A 20,125-nucleotide genomic window follows, 5' to 3' on the forward strand; every position below is an offset into this window, starting at 1 on the left:
CTTCATGAGGTTCAGGCCATGCTATATTTTTTGTTTGTTTGTTTGTTACGGAAGGACACTTTTTCTGTGAAATCTAGGTAAAAAACTTTAATTACAAATGGAAAACTAGGGCACAACATATATTCTGCAAACTGTTACAAGCAACAGGAATTTCTTTATGCATTTAAATAGTGATATTATGTTTCCATAATTTCAATATTAATTATTTTACTGAGCATTAAGGAAGGACAAGAAAAAGCACATTTTTTTATACTGGAATATAAAGATTAATTCCTGCTCTGATGTTTATGTTTCACTAAGCAAAATTTTTAATTGGTTAACTGCACCTGTTTAGTACACAAATAAGGGCATAATAGATTTTTTAGCTCTTAGATTAAATGCTGCATCCAAGAAAGTGAATAGCTGCAGTGTTACGGAAGGATGTTACGGAAGGACATTTTTTCCCAGCTATACAAATTTGACTTTTAACACAAAATACATCATTGTTTATTGAATTTTATAACAATAAATGCTATCATACATGTTACATATTAATTTATCATTGAAATTAAAATTATGTAGCATAGGAAAGTGAAATTATTGTTAGTAAAATATAGACTTTGTACATACATAATTTAAAACACTGTTCTGAGAAAGTACCCTTCACATTTAAAAAGGTAACACTGGAAAATGGTTTATAAATGTCAAAATAATTGAAAAAATATATACTTAGGCATAACTACTTGCTTAAGAAGGCATGAGTTATGTTGCTGAGATATTTCTTTTTTGTTTTTTTTAAGAAAGTACCAGAAAAAAAACCTTTCATTTATTCTTCATAAACATCAACAGGATCTGAAAATTTAAAAGTAGGTCTTTCAGAACTACCATTAATATGTGGTTCACTTAACACAGAAATAATGTCAGCAGGAGAAACATTAAAGACATCATTATGGACAATTTTAAATGTGTTTTTAGTATTGTCTGTTGACTTCATTCCCATCACTTCATAAATGTCCTTATCAGCATAAAACTTCTGAATAATGCATGCATACCTGTGTACAACAGCTGTATCACTAAACACTTTGGAAAGTAAAAATGAACCATTAGACAAGGTTGAATCATTTGTTAACTTGCTTTGAACTACTTGGTTCTGCTGCTGCTTGAAAACATTTGCACTCTGAATAAGTTTGTAGGTCCTTCCACTACTATGCTGCATGGAAAAAACAGAATTTTCCAAAAGTGTGACGTGTTTTTTATCAGAAGAGGGTTGTGCAAAATGATATTTTCGAAGGCCACTTATAGGCAAACGGTTATTCCATCGGCTTTCCAACATTTTCTTTACTGATTCAATTCTTGACTCTGGAACATAAACCACAATAATACTTTTGGCAAGATCTTTTGCAGCTGTTGCAAATTCTTCTGCATTATTCACTACTATTTTTTCCCAGAGTATAGAATGAAAAATGACTTTCTCCAGTTCCCCACCGATGTCATCATGTGGATCCTTTCCATGAGCCATTTCGAAGTAACTTCAATCAGCTGTTACACCAAAATCTTTTTCATGAAAAAGAAGATCACAAACAGAGAACCGGCTTTTGAACTGACTTGCACCTCCATCACTAAAGTAATGGACATGTGAAATTGGAAACCCAACTTTTGTTTTCAGATGTGCTAAAACTGCCCGATTGAAAGCATGGACACTGTCCTTACTATGTTCTAAAGAATCAGATACAACACAGTAGTTTATGTGCTTCAGTTCAGGACACTTGTAATACACAATGGCTGTAAAAATAGACACACTGGGTGAACACCAGTGAGCCTGCATGATCTGATTGATGTTTTATCGAAAAGTTTTCGGAGAAATCCTCTAGTACAACAATGTCTGTTTCGGGAATGACACATCTACATCTACATGACTACTCTGCAATTCTCATGTAAGTGCTTGGCAGAGGGTTCATCGAACCACAATCATACTATCTCTCTACTATTCCACTCCCGAACAGCGAGCGGGAAAAACGAACACCTAAACCTTTCTGTTCGAGCTCTGATTTCTCTTATTTTATTTTGATGATCATTCCTACCTATGTAGGTTGGGCTCAACAAAATATTTTCGCATTCGGAAGAGAAAGTTGGTGACTGAAATTTCGTAAAAAGGTCTCGCCGCGACGAAAAACGTCTATGCTGTAATGACTTCCATCCCAACTCGTGTATCATATCTGCCACACTCTCTCCCCTATTACGTGATAATACAAAACGAACTGCCCTTTTTTGCACCCTTTCGATGTCCTCCGTCAATCCCAGCTGGTAAGGATCCCACACCGCGCAGCAATATTCTAACAGAGGACGAACGAGTGTAGTGTAAGCTGTCTCTTTAGTGGACTTGTTGCATCTTCTAAGTGTCCTGCCAATGAAACGCAACCTTTGGCTCGCCTTCCCGACAATATTATCTATGTGGTCCTTCCAACTGAAGTTGTTCGTAATTTTAGCACCCAGGTACTTAGTTGAATTGACAGCCTTGAGAATTGTACTATTTATCGAGTAATCGAATTCCAACGGATTTCTTTTGGAACTCATGTGGATCATCTCACACTTTTCGTTATTTAGCGTCAACTGCCACCTGACACACCATACAGCAATCTTTTCTAAATCGCTTTGCAGCTGATACTGGTCTTCGGATGACCTTACTAGACGGTAAATTACAGCATCATCTGCGAACAGTCTAAGAGAACTGCTCAGATTGTCACCCAGGTCATTTATATAGATCAGGAACAGTAGAGGTCCCAGGACGCTTCCCTGGGGAACACCTGATATCACTTCCATTTTACTCGATGATTTGCCGTCTATTACTACGAACTGCGACCTTCCTGACAGGAAATCACGAATCCAGTCGCACAACTGAGACGATACTCCATAGCTCCGCAGCTTGATTAGAAGTCGCTTGTGAGGAACGGTGTCAAAAGCTTTCCGGAAATCTAGAAATACGGAATCAACTTGAGATCCCCTGTCGATAGCGGCTATTACTTCGTGCGAATAAAGAGCTAGCTGTGTTGCACAAGAGCGATGTTTTCTGAAGCCATGCTGATTACATGTCAATAGATCGTTCCCTTCAAGGTGATTCATAATGTTTGAATACAGTATATGCTATAAAACCCTACTGCAAACCGACGTCAATGATATAGGTCTGTAGTTAAATGGATTACTCCTACTACCCTTCTTGAACACTGGTGCGACCTGCGCAATTTTCCAATCTGTAGGTACAGATCTATCGGTGAGCGAGCGGTTGTATATGAGTGCTAAGTAGGGAGCTATAGTATCAGCGTAATCTGAAAGGAACCTAATCGGTATACAATCTGGACCTGAAGACTTGCCCGTATCAAGCGATTTGAGTTGCTTCGCAACCCCTAAGGTATCTACTTCTATGAAACTCATGCTAGCAGATGTTCGTGTTTCAAATTCTGGAATATTCCATTCGTCTTCCCTGGTGAAGGAATTTCGGAAAACTGCGTTCAATAACTCCGCTTTAGCAGCACAGTCGCCGATAACAGTACCATCGGCACTGCGCAGCGAAGGTATTGACTGCATCTTGCCGCTTGTGTACTTTACATACGACCAGAATTTCTTTGGATTTTGTACCAAATTTCGAGACAATGTTTCGTTGTGGAACCTATTAAAGGCATCTCGCATCGAAGTACGTGCCAAATTTCGCGCGTCTGTAAATTTTAGCCCATCTTCAGGATTTCGCGTTCTTCTGAACTTCGCATGCTTTTTCCGTTGCCTCTGCAACAGCGTTCGGACCTTTTTTGTGTACCACGGGGGATCCGTTCCATCTCTTACCAATTTATGAGGTATGAATATCTCAATTGCTGTTGCTACTATATCTTTGAATTTGAGCCACATCTCGTCTACATTCGCATAGTCAGTTCGGAGGGAATTTAAATTGTCTTTTAGGAAGGCTTCTAGTGGCACTTTATCCGCTTTTTTAAATAGAATTATTTTGCGTTTGTTTCTGATGGATTTGGAAGAAATGGTATTGAGCCTAGCTACAATGACCTTGTGATCACTAATCCCTGTATCAGTCATGATGCTCTCTATCAGCTCTGGATTGTTTGTGGCCAAGAGGTCAAGTGTGTTTTCGCAACCATTTACAATTCGCGTGGGTTCGTGGACTAACTGCTCGAAAAAATTTTTGGAGAATGCATTTAGGACAATCTCGGAAGACGTTTTCTGCCTACCACCGGTTTTGAACAAGTATTTTTGCCAACATACCGAGGGTAGGTTGAAGTCCCCACCAACTATAACCGTATGAGTGGGGTATTTATTTGTTACGAGACTCAAACTTTCTCTGAACTGTTCCGCAACTGTATCATCGGAGTCTGGGGGTCGGTAGAAGGAGCCAATTATTAACTTAATTCGGCTGTTAAGTATAACCCCCACCCACACCAATTCGCACGGAGTATCTACATCGACTTCACTACAAGATAAACCACTACTGACAGACACAAACACTCCACCACCAATTCTGCCTAATCTATCTTTCCTGAACACCGTCTGAGACTTCGTAAAAATTTCTGCAGAACTTATTTCAGGCTTTAGCCAGCTTTCTGTACCTATAACGATATCAGCTTCTGTGCTTTCTATTAGCGCTTGAAGCTCAGGGACTTTTCCAGCGCAACTACAACAATTTACAACTAAAATTCCGACTGTTCCTTGATCCAAGCACGTCCTGTAATTGCCGAGCACCCTTTGACATTGCAGCCCATCCCGCACTTTCCCGAAGCCTTCTAACCTAAAAAACCGCCCAGTCCACGCCACACAGCCTCCGCTACCCGTGTAGCCGCCAGCTGAGTGTAGTGAACTCCTGACCTATTCAGCGGAACCCGAAACCCCACCACCCTATGGCGCAAGTCTAGGAATCTGCAGCCAATACGGTTGCAAAACCGTCTGAGCCTCTGATTCAGACCCTCCACCCGGCTCTGCACCAAAAGGTCCGCAGTCGGTTCTGTCAACGATGCTGCAGATGGTGAGCTCTGCCTTCATCTCGTAAGCAAGACCGGCAGCCTTCACCAAATCAGATAGCCGCTGGAATCCAGAGAGAATTTCCTCAGATCCAAAGCGACACACGTCATTAGTGCCGACATGTGCCACCACCTGCAGCTGGCTGCACCCTGTACTCTTCATGGCATCCGGAAGGACCCTTTCCACATCAGGAATGACTCCTCCCGGAATGCACACGGAGTGCACACTGGATTTCTTCCCCTCCTTAGCCGCCGTATCCCTAAGGGGCCCCATTACGCGCCAAACATTGGAGCTCCCAACTACCAGTAAGCCCACCCTCTGCGATTGCCCGGACCTTGAAGGCTGAGAATGATCCTCTGAAACAGGGCAGGCGGCTGCATCTGGCTCAGCCAGAGACAGTGCCTGAAACCGGTTTGTCAGACGCACCGGGGAGGCTTTCTGATCAGCCTCCGGGGACGCCTTTCGCTGCCTGCCACGCCTTGGAACGACTTCCCAATCAACCACAGGCGAGGGCTCAGCCCCACTACGGGCAGCAACCGGGGCAACCACAGCGGCGGACCGATCTGGGGACAGACGGGATGAGGTTGACATCCCCGTGATACCCGAGTCCGGCTCCCCACAGTGGTGCCCATTGGCAACAGCCTCAAGCTGCGTGACCGAAATCAGCGCCGTTTGTAGCTGTGAGCGAAGGGATGCCAAGTCAGCCCTCATCCGAACACAGCAATCGCAGTCCCTGTCCATTCTAATCGATGTTTAACAACAGTTACCGAAACACGAGTCCGTGCCTAGATAACGCAAGCGGAACACGCAAAGAATGTATCAACTAACCTGTACAAATGCCTAACGACTGCGCTACAACCTGCTGAATTTACGATTACAGTAACTAAAACTCGAAATTGCACCTCCTATACGAAACTCACACATAATTTAAATAAGAATCTATGAAGTAAACACTAAAGCGCGATGCTACACCTGCAAATACTATAATACGCCCGAAATATATGAATTAAACAATGCAAGTACCCAAAAACACGCAAAGAAATTAATTAAACTATCTAACAAATAAGTAAGCTAGGGTTATACGACTTGCTGCTGCAGCTGCTTATCCAACGGCGGCAGGGAGACACGTTTTAACGTGCGCAACTCAAAGTGTTACCTACGTGCAATGTAAACATGCCTGGTCAAAGTCTGTAATTGTAAATAAAGTTGTACCTTTGCTTCTGACAACTTTGCATTTCTTGTTTCTTTGTAGGACCTTTTTCTAGACACCATTTATGAAAAGTTATTCTTTTGTTTGAATCTAACCCTTCAAAATAGCTGTCAACATTTGAAGTGCCACACTATTCACAATTCCTGCCTATACAGCTGATATTGGTGGAATCACAAACTGTTTTCCCAAGTACTTCATCTAAACTTTTTGGTATGCTTGGCACATGCTTGTTCAAAGACCTTAATAACATAGCAGCATTTTCATGATAAGTGCAGACACAAACTTCTCGATCTCTTAGTGTTATATATACCGCATGCTTTGGTCGTAATTGTTTAAATTTTGACTGTCCAATGGGTAACTCTTTGCAGAAAAGTTCTAAATTTCTTTAATATTGTATAACAAAAATCTCTTTTGCCTGTACTCTTTACCACATTTAAGAGAAATGAATTCATTTCTGCCAGAGCACTGCCAGCTTATATTATCTCTTTCATAAAATTGTAGCACCTTCTGTAATTTTTGATTTGGCACAGAATCCCTTCTTTTTTTCTTTCAAATACTGATTGTTTTGATTTTGCATTCCTAGAAGTAAAGCCAGCAACTTAAAAAAAATTATTAAGTTTTTGAGGTGAAAAGGGTTTGACGAGTTTTCCAAGAACTTCGGCCTCCTTGGAAGGTTATTTTGGGAGACATCTCTTGATCCTAGTGGTAGCTTTACCTAACGTGCTAGGTGACATTTTTAATGTTGGATTTGCACTGGTTTGACGAGCAAGGGTGCATTGTATATTTTTCTTATCTTTTTCATATTTTCATAAATGACCCATCTTTCCCTCAGCTATTAACTTCTGTCGTTTTGCTTATTTTTTCTTGTGATCTTTTTGACAATACACTTCCGCTGTTACTGGGTCATTCATTTTTCATTTTCTGCATTCCTTAGCACGCTCGGCACCAGTTTTGGCCATCACACCTGCACATATATTCAAGAATCTTGTTAAGTCTATAACTGAACCAAAGAAGCAATTGAATTTACATTACATTTCCAAAAATTTCATAGTAAGCCATTGATGTACATTACATTTTATTTGCAAGCTCAAAGAGTGAACATATGTTCAGCTCAAAGGAGATATGCCATGTTTGTTTAGAGTATGAAGTAAAAATTACAAAGCCAAAAAATTGAGAAATGCTTTTTACATGTTTTTAAAAGTGTTGCACATAACAATGTCACCTAGTCTTTGCAGAGTAGGCTATGATATTCCTTCACTGTTAATAATTATAAAAATATTTGAAAGATGTCAGATAAATACTAACAATATGCCTCAGCATGTAAATATTTGATACACTTGCTCATATAGCACATGAAATTATAGCCTACATTCTTCACTCAGGCTTTTGAAGTAATCAGGCTTATTCGAAAAAAATGTTTCAGACTTATGCACAAATAAACAAACTTTGTTTACATTAAACTAATACTTACTTTCAAATTGTTTATAACATTTATAACTAGCAAATTTACACTTCCAACACGAACAGTGACTTGAAACCTATACAACAATGGAGAGAGAGAACAGAAAACTGGAGAAAAAACATCTGACAATTGTTTCATTGCCTAGCTAGGTAAAGGCATGCTGTGAGTGGCTGGTTTCTATTTTAGAGGTAAACTCAAATATACATTTATAACAAATGTCCTTCTGTAACAAGTTTTACAAAATAAATATTTATTAAATAGTCATGTTACATGAGGTTTTATGGTACTGAAGACATCGTAAAACTCTTCTATTAGGAAATTATGGAAAAGAAAATTTTATATTAACTGTTCATTATATTTTATATTATGTCAACAGTTTGTTACGGAATGACATTTACAACTTTGGGGGGAATTTTATGTCTTTGATAAACATATCAAATTCCTTCTTTTAATACCAATTTAGTCCTGTTAGGCTAACTTAAGTGTCCACATAGATTTTGTCACAGGATCATCAATGTGTGTGATACAAATAATAAAAATGAAATGTCCGTATGTAACAGAAAATATTTTATTGTTTCTAAATGTGTGAGGAAAAAATCACACTAATATTTTTTTAAAAACGAGAATGACTATACCATATGAAACTACATAGTTTTCTGAACAAAATAACGGAAGTTTTTTGGTGATTAAAAGGTTTTTGAATTTCAGTACTTGTGGCATACAATGTCATGGCCTGACCCATGAATTTCCACTCTTTCCCACTTCTACAATAATTAATACTGCACCATTCAGTCTTGACAACACACAATTTCTGAAATCTGGATCTCGAGGAATAATAATAATAACTGCTAAGACTTTGTAATTCAAACAAACTGGAATCTTGTCTACTATACTTCATTCAGCTAGAAATATAGAGCCTGACAAGCCTTCAGATAAATGAATTTCCCCCGTCTGCAAATGACTACGTTTTAAACAGAACTGGGGAAATGAGACAAAATAAACATGCCCATAGCCACAACACATGAAGCACATATAATAGCATCCTGTATAACTCGACAAAAGTTACTTTAGTGATTCGTACAAAATTCAGATAACTCACTCGTATAATCAGTCATTCAAAACAGCAGGGGCAGAAAAAAAGGTCTGAAAATAATAGGATACTGGTTTTACTTTATAAACGGTGATAAAGGATTAGTCGTAGAAATTACTGGATCAGAAGAACAAATGGACTAACCTCAAGATACACGGATCTTGCTGCTACAAAATGATCAACATCAATTGCAGAAGCTGCCAAACAACAAGCAGCAGACTCAGCTAATAAAACGTAGGCTGATACGTGTGCATAATGAACGCACACCAACAACCATGTTAAAAAACCAATTACTCCATGAGTTAAATTGTCTGATAATGACTTGGCTAATCGGTTGTCACTTGCATTAACCACAAAATCCCCAATCAGTGGAACAATAGCCAACAAACAAGCTACAACATACGTCGTAGAACCCATCACAACATTGGGATAACATGTCACAAATGTCAACACGCATTTCAATTCTTGCCCGCTTCAGGCAAAGTTCACACTTCACACTTTCACAGGTAAACAGAAACGTCAGTTATCATCTTTGTTCGAGCCAGTGGAAAGAGAAACTTAAATGAGTACAGTACAACGGGCGTTCGGCTGAAACCGATCGAACATTAAAGAAAACTGTCATAAATCCTTCTTAGGTGATTTAAATATTGGTTCACATGCTCCCGGAATAATATATAAAGTGGTGCGCTATGGGATTCGAGTACTATATTGAAAGCTGGAGTAGCTTTCGATTGTTACTAAAAATCTTAAGCTAACGACGACACAATCTTTAGCAAATGTAACATTCATGATTAAAAAATAATGAAACACTGAATAGTTTAAGTATTTTTTCACAATTTGTACCATGCTTTGTGAAAATTTAATCTCATGATTAAGTACAAACATTTGCATATGTATTTTATCGGATGTTTCGGAAAATCGGACAAAGGAAATCCGTCCAACTGCAGTAAACCGTAAAAACACAATTTCATGGCAAGAGATGCAGAACAACAGACATACAAACACCGCGTAAAATACCTAATAAATATTTTCTCTTGATGATAAATGTAAAGTCTCGAAATGTATCATAGTAAGCATAAAAATACATTACCAGCGGAGTGTTTCATTATTCAAATTATGAATGACAGTTGCAGGCTTTCCAAGAACATCAGTTGTGATGAATGAAATTGAGAAATGTCGTTTCTCAATTAAGAATACAATATGCAAACGCGAGGGGCCATTTTCATGAGGGCAAATAAAAATGTTTGCTGGAGCATTACCAAAAACTTGTCATTATTCTTTATGTCCTCACTCTGTAGCCCATGAAGCAAATTCCAGTGAACTCTTCGAGTTTCTCTTCTTGCCATTCACTGTTTCATCCCCAATCGTTTCGAATTATCATTCTTTTCAAACAATGTGCTCGTCACCAACAGATACTGCCGACAGGGGATTCACTGTTTGGCTAACGATTCCAAACAACTACGATATAACTTTTTGCGATAGTGTAATCACTTGAGTGATGGAATCTGGTTAAAGAAGTTTGACGAAATCCTTGACATAGATCTTTTACGGTGTTATATGGGCCGCGTGCTTCATTCGTTTGTGTGAGCTGGCACATTGGTGACGTAATACAGATGTGTATTTATGGTTGGACACGCCTTCAAATGGTTCAAATGGCTCTGAGCACAATGGGACGCAACTGCTGTGGTCATCAGTCCCCTAGAACTTAGAACTACTTAAACCTAACTAACCTAAGGACATCACACACATCCATGCCCGAGGCAGGATTCGAACCTGCGACCGTAGCAGCAACCCACGGTCATCCTGCAGACATCTATTTAAGGATCTAGGGATCCTCACAGTAACCTCACAGTATATATATTCCCTTATGAAATTTGTTGATAATAATCCAACCCAATTCAAAAGTAATAGCAGTGTGCATACCTATAACACCAGGAGAAAGGATGATCTTCACTATGCAGGGTTAAATCTGACTTTGGCACAGAAAGGGGTAAATTATGCTGCCACAAAAGTCTTTGGGCACCTACCAAACAGCATCAAAAGCCTGACAGATATCCAACTAACATTTAAAAATAAATTAAAAGAATTTCTAGATGACAACTCCTTCTACTCATTGGCTGAATTTTTAGATATAAACTAAGTAAAAAAAAAATTAGTGTCATGCAATATTTTGTGTAATGTAATTTCTTGTACAGACATCTTTTATTAACCTGACACGTTCCACATCATTACGAAGTGTCGTATTCATGATCTATGGAACAAGTATTAATCTAATCTAATCTAACGCGGCTCCGGACTGGAGCGCCTAGAACCGCACGGCCAACGCGACCGGCGACACGCCTTCGACGCAAATGATGTCACTCACGGCTCTCAACGACCACTGACTGGTGCATTATTTGTTATTGTTTTTTTCAGCTACTAATGTGGAGGTTATATAGGTGCAGTTATATTAAAAGTAAGTATTTCTTAACTAATAGTATGAGTAGTTACGGTAATTTCTTAAAGGACTTCTCAGGTGTTGTTCCAAGGTCATATCATAAGTTATGCAGCCCCTGGACAATTTATTAGATGCACTACAGTTTGTTAGCAAATTTTGATTTATATCTAAAGAAATTTTTTTTAAATTCATAAATTGTGATAAAGTGTTCCTCACAAGCGACTTCTAATCAAGCTGCGGAGCTATGGGGTATCGTCCCAGTTGTGCGACTGGAATCGTGATTTCCTGTCAGGAAGGTCGCAGTTCGTAGTAATAGATGGCAAATCATCGAGTAAAACTGAAGTGATATCAGGTGTTCCCCAGGGAAGTGTCCTGGGACCTCTGCCGTTCCTGATCTATATAAATGACCTGGGTGACAATCTGAGCAGTTCTCTTAGACTGTTCGCAGATGATGCTGTAATTTACCGTCTAGTAAGGTCATCCGAAGACCAGTATCAGCTGCAAAGCGATTTAGAAAAGATTGCTGTATGGTGTGTCAGGTGGCAGTTGACGCTAAATAACGAAAAGTGTGAGATGATCCACATGAATTCCAAAAGAAATCCGTTGGAATTCGATTACTCGATAAATAGTACAATTCTCAAGGCTGTCAATTCAACTAAGTACCTGGGTGTTAAAATTACGAACAACTTCAGTTGGAAGGACCACATAGATAATATTGTGGGAAAGGCGAGTCAAAGGTTGCGTTTCATTTTCAGGACACTTAGAAGATGCAACAAGTCCACTAAAGAGACAGCTTACACTACACTCGTTCGTCCTCTGTTAGAATATTGCTGCTCAGTGTGGGATCCTTACCAGGTGGGATTGACGGAGGACATCGAAAGGGTGCAAAAAAGGGCAGCTCGTTTTGTATTATCACGTTATAGGGGAGAGAGTGTGGCAGATATGATACACGAGTTGGGATGGAAGTCATTACAGCATAGACGTTTTTCGTCGCGGCGAGACCTTTTTACGAAATGTGCTTTCATCGCTGAAGCATACTAGTAAAAATCAAGAAGCATAATTAATATTCTATCTATAAATGTACATAGGTTATACCATATCGTAAATAATAATTTTACATTCAAATTACCGATCTCCAGACGTCCACAACCTTATCATACCACTGTTTAGCCCACTTCAGACGCTTTACTTTCAATGTGGCTGTTAACATTGGTTTTATAGCGGGCCGACAGGTCTTGAAATCAATTTCCTTCATCTTTCTGCAAACAGTGCGTTCAGAAGCATTCACGTTAGCGTATTCCAGGTGAGATTTTATCTGTTTTGTTTTTACAAATCTGTTTTCTAGGCAGATTCTTTTGAAAAATATTTCTGGCTTTGGGGTGAAAATTGGTTTCGTTCCACACTTATTCTCCTTCTGGGGCTCAATTCTTCAGCTGAATCAATTTTCTTCTTTATGCATTTCATGCTATCTTCTGACATTTAAAAGCTTCGTGAAATTTCCTGATTGGAGGGCTATGACCTCAGATTTTTTACATGGTGAAATGTCCCCTCTTTTACCCATTTTTAAGGGTCACAACTAGTAATATCTGGGTGTTAAACAATCAATTGTGATGTTGATATTACGAAACTGATAATCAAAGAGAACAAAGTATTACACCAATTACACTTGAGAATGCCACTGAACAGGTCCTTTCCTGTATGCTGTACTCTGCACATTGATACATACAATACGTCAACAATACAATGTCATGTAGCAACGATAGATACAAAATTCGACAATGTAATATGTCCCCTTAATAACTGTCATAAATTCTCCTATTATATGCATTAAATGCAATTATTACAAATAACATTAAAATGTGAAATGTGTCTAATAATTTGTAGAAATATATGCAAATACTTCTGTAAATTGTGGATTAATGTTCTTTTCCAGACACTTAAAATCTCGAGTGATTGCAGCATGGCTGGGTGTAGAAGTAATTACAAATCACAAAACGAAACAGTCACAACATTTTCTTCAACCAGCAATAAAGAACTAAAGGAAATGTGACTGAAGAATTCCTTGTGGTATCTCAGAATTAAATAAGCCTTTAATATCCATAAAGCAGTTTAGTAAAGAATGCTTGGTAAATACGGAACAGTTTGAAGTTGATGGAGAAGAGACATTCAAAGCTGAAACCAGATGCAGTGCGATCGAATTTCCTTAATTTGCTACTGTATTTTACAACAGCCAGCCCTTATTGCTGAAAGTTATGTGTTGCAGAAAGTGATAATTATGAAAAGCAGTGATATCAAACTAGAAAGGGTCTAAGACAAACGAAATGGTATTAACAATTTAGGAGACATACAAATATTTTTCAAGTGCTTCTCATATAAACAAGAATCAATAGTGTGAGTAAACAAAATATAGTGCTGTGCTTAATTAGTACTGGTGACTTAATACCTAACATTATTAGATCAGGTAGCTGTTAAGACTGATCTGAGTGCCCTCTTTTCCTTGAGAAGGTATAAAACGCCCCAACATGAAGTGTCCAATGAATATGTGCCATTAAATTCCCAACATGTTACTGTAATTAAACATGTTGAGTCAACAGCATCTTCTTTAGACACCTGAAACAAGAGTTCTGCAGCTCAAAACATGGTGAATATGTTGAAGGAGAGTTTTTCAGGTGACAGATGTTGATACCCACTATTAATAGTTGAAGATACCAATTTATTAATAAAAACAACAACAATCAGGTACAGTATATATTTTAATGACTAAAAAGATGTAAATAACATATCTGTTTCATTCATTGGTTCCACTTCTCCTTACGAAAAATTTTAACTATGAAGTTGGAAGAAACATGAACAAAAGAGAGTATTCAATTTTTAATTTTATTTGAAAGAGAGATACAGGTTTTGGAACATACTCATTCACTTCAAATTTTTCCATGTGCCACTGAGTATGTGCACAGTGCTTGATTTGGGACAGTACATAGCGGTACCTCTGACGAAATAAAACCAGAACCTCAGTTTTTGAGTTGTGGTATGACAGAAATTTTTGGGAAAAAAATGTGACACTTGCAGTTCGCTTTCAGTTGAACAAAAAGCATTTAGTCAGTATGGTTTGACAATTGTGAGCCTTCCATTGTGGCTGAGCAGCTTTAGGCACTTCAGTCCAGAACTGTGCTGCAGCTATGGGTGCAGGTTCGAATCTTGCCTTGGGTATGGATGTGTGTGATGTCCTTAGGTTGGTTAGGTTTAAGTAGTTCTGAGTCTAGGAGACTGATGACCTCAGATGTTAAGTCCCATAGTGCTTAGAGCCATTTGAACCATCTGACAATTGTGAGAAATTTGGTGGAAATTGCGAAAACAAAACAAATCCCACAAACTAGCTTCTGTTGGCAGATAACATCATGACAGTTCCATTGTTCATTTTGTCTATGGGAATCTGATCATTACTGTCAACAGATCACTCTATTAACAAAAACAGTTTGTTAACTACTTTTTCTTAAGTGGAAAGGCTGACCATTGCCTTGTTCTGACCCTTCAAATTATGTGGAAACTTAGCTGCTTTGTGGATGGGACTCTGATATGGAGACCAACAGCAAGCAAGGAGAGAGAGGAGGTACATTCTACTAAATCCTTTCAAAGATTTGGACAGTTATACAAACTGTAAGTTAAACCATTTAATATTTTCCCTCTTTCATTACCCTATGTATCAAATATATGTATACTCATATTACTGAAATTCATTTTTTGTAACAAATCGTAAATTCAGAAATAATGTTTAACTCAATTAATGAAACATCTAATAAAAGATTGCTGATGAATATGAAGAGTTCTATTTTTATCTGCACAAATACTGTTTTCATACATTTAAAATGCTCAGGAAAGCGTTAAAATAACGTTTGAAGAAGTCTAAAGTTCAAAAACATCCCCTAGGAAGATCACAGTACTGGATCCCCATTTTTTACAAACCATGCACTATATAAAAACACAGAATTTGAAGGGTACAGTATTTGATGTAAAAGTTTTGTGTGAACTTAGAAGAAAATTATGAATGAAAGAAAATGTGTGTGTGTGTTTGTATGTGTGTTCTAGTGATTTAAAATAGTTGGAAGTTCAGTACTTGACATAAAAGTTTTTGTGGTTTAGTGATAAACAGTGTTCATTTATGTCAGGAAAACTAGTGGCAAGACAAAATATGAAGTACAGAATTTGCCATGAACATTTCTGTGCGGTCATTCCACATCAAATAAAAACCCATTGTCTCATTTTTTGGTTGTTTTGTTGTTCATTTTAAGAATCTATATAAGGAACCAAACTATTCTGCTCTGTCTCAAACAGCTTAGATTCTACCGTCTATTAAAGTTTTTGGAATTTAACAGATTTTGGTTGTCACATGAAGGAAGGACAGTGTGTTCAAATATATAAAATAATTTATTTCTACCTTATTTACCAACGAATAGTGATAAAATTTTAATTGTGTATGCATTAATGTGTAAATAGTTCAGAGAAATGTGAATTCAAAAATCATGGAGCTTTATATGGCCGGAAGAAAATACATGATTGCAATCTTCAAACCAGGTATAGAGACCCACACTAAGAATACTATCATCGAAAGAAACAAAGATAATCCAATTTTTTGTCTTTTTCCAAAAGATACACTCTATCAAAAAAGAAAAAATTAATGATATTTTCAATCCTTCATTGTTCATTACTTCACAGACGAAAATAATTAAGAAAATTCACATGCTTACAGTGTGTTGAGTTGACATTTTCCTTTTGTTTAAGAACATCCAATTTGTTTTAGAAACTTAAAAAGAAAAAGTACTATTCGATCACAATATTATTGCATCTGGGACTGAGGTCACTTCTGTGGACTTATTGTGAGATTTTTATTGCGATATTTCACGAGCATACACTGAACCGCTTGATGGTATATGTACAGATGAACTGAAAGCACTGACCGTGTTATGTATTTCCCTTAGTTACCACTGTGCTTGTTTGCTGTAAGGTCACTGTGTGTTTCTGATAATGGCCACACGAGGCCAAGTGCAAAAATATCATGGTTGTAAAATAATGTGTATAAAAACAAGATTACGTACTTTGTTTAACATGCAGGCAAGAAAACTATTTATGTAATGTGATTCTTCAGATTCTCTCGGCATATTTCTTGCTCGAACAGCTCACGCGTGTACAGTTCGAGCTATTTATGTAATGTTTTGAATTGACTGCATGTTGCTTCCTTTTGCATGAATGTATGAATCAACGCTATTGCTACTTTGGAGAGGTGTATAGCATTATAGAGTTGTTCTCATATTTCAGCAAAATGCTGAATTACATTCCTTTACACTGCATATGGGAATGTATACCTAGACTATTTTAGTAAATAATTCTTCAGCTTCAAATAGAAGGAATAAGATGTTAGCCATTTTTCTTTTATACATATTTAAACAGTGTGAAAGTACGAAATTGTTGAGGCTTTCGTGACCACTTGTTGACAAGCTGTCTATTTGCCTCTGTCTCGGGTTCTTCGGCCGACGTTCGTCTGATGATTTTACTGACGTTTTGCCAGCACGAGTGACTGGCATTGTCAGAGTTTTACCCTCCATTGCCGCTGGTGAACTGGAGCCCAGTTCACGGCCGCAGACGATATGTACGTGGCACGTTAACGTCTAACGTCTTCTCTGCAGTCATTTTCCGTGCGGTTCTCCTCTTGCTATATACGACGGTCGTTTGCTGCAGTACGGGAAGCCAGAATCCGTTTACCTTAAGACATTCTGCTTTCTTGTTGAAGCTATTTCCGTGTTTGTGTATTTCTACTGCTTCTCTGAACTAACGGGTGTGATAGTGCTTCTCTACAGCCAGAACATCCGTGTCGGTGAATTTTATTACATTGTCGCTATCACTTAGCACATGCTCTGCCATGGCCGATTTCTCCACCTGCCCCAACCTGCAGTGTCGCTTATGTTCGTTGATCCTGGTGTTGATTCATCGTCCAGTAATTCTGATATAAACTTTTCCGCGTGTGTATGGTAAGTGGTATATTCCCGACATTGCAAGAGGGTCTCTTTTTGTCCTTTGCCGGTCTAAGACATTCTTTGATCTTCTTTGTCGGTTTGAATATTGTTTTTACGCTGTGTTTGTGCAATATACGGCCGATTCTGTCCGTCACTCTGGGAGTGTGTGGAAGAAAGGCCGTACCCAACATTTCTTTTTCTGATTTCTTACTTCGCCGAGTGTTTTCCACTGTTGCCTTTCTAATATAATTTGTGGAGTGCCCATTGCTCCTTAGAACATTTTCCATGTGTTGCATTTCGCGTTTGAGGTTCTGCGACTCATATATTCGTCCTGCTCGCGTTACTAGCGTATGAATCATGCCTCTTTTCTGGCTCGGGTGGTGGTTTGACAGTTTGTGCAGGTATCGGTCCGTGCGTGTCTGTTTTCGGTACACGCTATGTCCCAGGTTTTCGCCATCCCTTGTGACCAGCACATCTAGAACTGTTAGTTTTTTGTCCTTTTCTACTTCCATGGTACATTTTATGTTGGCCTGGAGGCTGTTGAAGTGCCTTAGGAAGTCACTGAGCTGTTCTTCACCATGGCTCCACAATATGAAAATGTCATCGACGAATCAATCCCACACCTTACGTTTACAAGTCGCCGAGTTCAGTGCCTGTGTTTCGAAATGTTCCATGAAGAAGTTGGCCACCACTGGAATGGCAACACCTTACAGCTGTTTGTAGAAATTGTCATTCAACGTGAAATAGCTCATGGTGAGACATACATGGAAGAGCTTTGTGATGTCTTGTGGGAAAATGGAACCGATGTGCTCCAGAGTGTAACTGAGTAAAACTTTCGTAAACAAATAAATAATATCAAAGCTGACCAGGATGTCGTTTAGTGCAAGTTTTAGTTTCTTCAGCTTCTCACAAGGGAACATCCCCATCGCACCCCCCTCAGATTTAGTTATAAGTAGGCACAGTGGATAGGCCTTGAAAAACTGAACACAGATCAATCGAGAAAACAGGAAAAAGTTGTATGGAACTATGTGTAGTCCATGTGCATGATAGGCAATATTAAGGAGAGTGTTAGGTCAAGAGGCCGTGGTCCCGTGGTTAGCGTGACCAATTAGAGTTTTTAGTTCAAATCTTTCCTCCGCTGAAAATTTTACTATCTTTATTTTCGCAAAGACATAATCTGTCCGTTCGTTCATTGAAGTCTCTGTTCACTGTAATAAGTTTAGTGTCTGTGTTTTGCTACCGCACCACAAAACCGTGCGATTAGTTGACGAAAGGACGTGTCTCCCCAATGGGAACCGAAAACATTAGATCGCAAGGTCATAGGTCAACCGATTCCTCCACAGGAAAACACGTCTGATATATTATATATGTCACTGGTGACGGCATGTGCGTCACATGACAGGAATATGTTGTCGACCCACCTAACTAGTACACTTGGCGAATGGGTAAAAAGATTCTTCCACCTTGCCCGATTTATGTAGGTTTTCTTGTGGATGTGATAATCACTCCCAAAAATTGATGAAAACATAAGAGTTTGTCATATAAACTGAAAAAAAGGTTAAACATTTCACTCGAGGGAAGAATTAAACCAAGGACTTCTCGTTCCGCAGCTTTTTTCTTTCTTTTTTCTTTTTTGTAACATAATATACTTTTATTTACAAAACAACAAATACAGTGATGAGTTTCGAAGGTACTTTCAATTTCTATTTCTGTTAGTTATCCAGTCTTTTTCTTTTCTTTCGAAGGTACTTTCAATTTCTATTTCTGTTAGTTATCCAGTCTTTTTCTTTTCTTTTCTGATATGTAAATTTGTTGCAATCGTCTGTTTCGTTATATGTTGTCCGTTTGCAGGTTGATTTACAATGTTGCACTGATTTGCAAGTCAGAGAAACAATAAGATTTCATTGTTTTCAGTTTTGTTTGCATTTTTGCTAATTTTATGGGTTGTTGATTCAGACACTTCTAAGTTCTTGACTTTAGGTAGTGTTATTGGTCTGGTGCTATTATGTGTGGCCTGTAACTATTTGTAGAGTTGTCTTATTGGCTAAGGCTTACATCTAGGAAACAATGGACAATGACAAATATATAGCGAGGTGTCAACGAGAAGGTGGTTGAGGGGAAGATAGAGATAGAGAGAGAGAGAGAAATAGAGAAATAGAGAGAGAGGGTGATAAGGAACACATTTGAGATATAATAAAAAACTCTGTGAGTGGACAAAACATATTCTACATAAGCTTAACATGATTTGATAGGAATTGCAGAGCGATATAATCTTTTGTTAGTGTACTCACATAGTCATCTTTGGCATAGCGAGAGATGTTTCACACATTTGTATGAACGCTACCTGGGTATGCGCATAGGTGAAGCTGTAGCACACATCTAATAATATTTACACTATATATATATATATATTCCATTTGAGACCACGATATTTTCGTCGTGTCGCACTGTTTTGCGTTGCAGACACTGTGGTTGAACTGCACAATTTTCACACCGCACTCACTTTTAAGACACAAAACACTTTTGGGGCGTTGGAGGGTCTCTGCTTGTGTTCCTCCCAGAGATCTGTGAGGAACTGCACTGCGTCCGTTTGCTTTTTCGCGATTATGCCGTGCGCTGTCAACGCGAACGTCCACATGGTCGCGACGCGTTTGGGTCGTGGGAAACATTTTGCAGCCGGGATCGTGAGGGCTGTAGCTTCTATAGTTCGGTGGTCCGCCCTGTTCATGTGTGCCACCATTTTTCTGCCTGTCTCCCATATCATCTGACTTGTCGGACATGTGAATCGGTGTTCCACGGTGTCGATCTCGTTGCACGATTCTCAGTGCGGCGACTCGCGCATGCCGATGCGCGATAGACGCTCGTTCGTGGGTGTCTTGTTGTGTACGACTTTGTACCACGTGTCTCTAGCTTCTGGAGGTAT

The 20,125-nt window shown here is 38.6% G+C and overlaps 1 long non-coding RNA gene across 1 annotated transcript; it reads right to left on the reverse strand.

The window, feature by feature from the left end:
• Positions 1-509: 509 nt before the first annotated feature.
• On the reverse strand, positions 510-8,989 carry LOC126297499 (uncharacterized). Its single transcript, XR_007552533.1, has 4 exons — positions 8,902-8,989; positions 8,767-8,810; positions 1,032-1,338; positions 510-831 (listed from the first exon to the last, which is right to left on the reverse strand). It is a non-coding gene; the product is annotated as an uncharacterized LOC126297499 (long non-coding RNA).
• Between the last annotated feature and the right edge of the window lie 11,136 nt (positions 8,990-20,125).

The sequence above is a fragment of the Schistocerca gregaria genome, chromosome X, assembly GCF_023897955.1.
Source record: "Schistocerca gregaria isolate iqSchGreg1 chromosome X, iqSchGreg1.2, whole genome shotgun sequence".
Classification (NCBI taxonomy): Eukaryota; Metazoa; Arthropoda; class Insecta; order Orthoptera; family Acrididae; genus Schistocerca; species Schistocerca gregaria.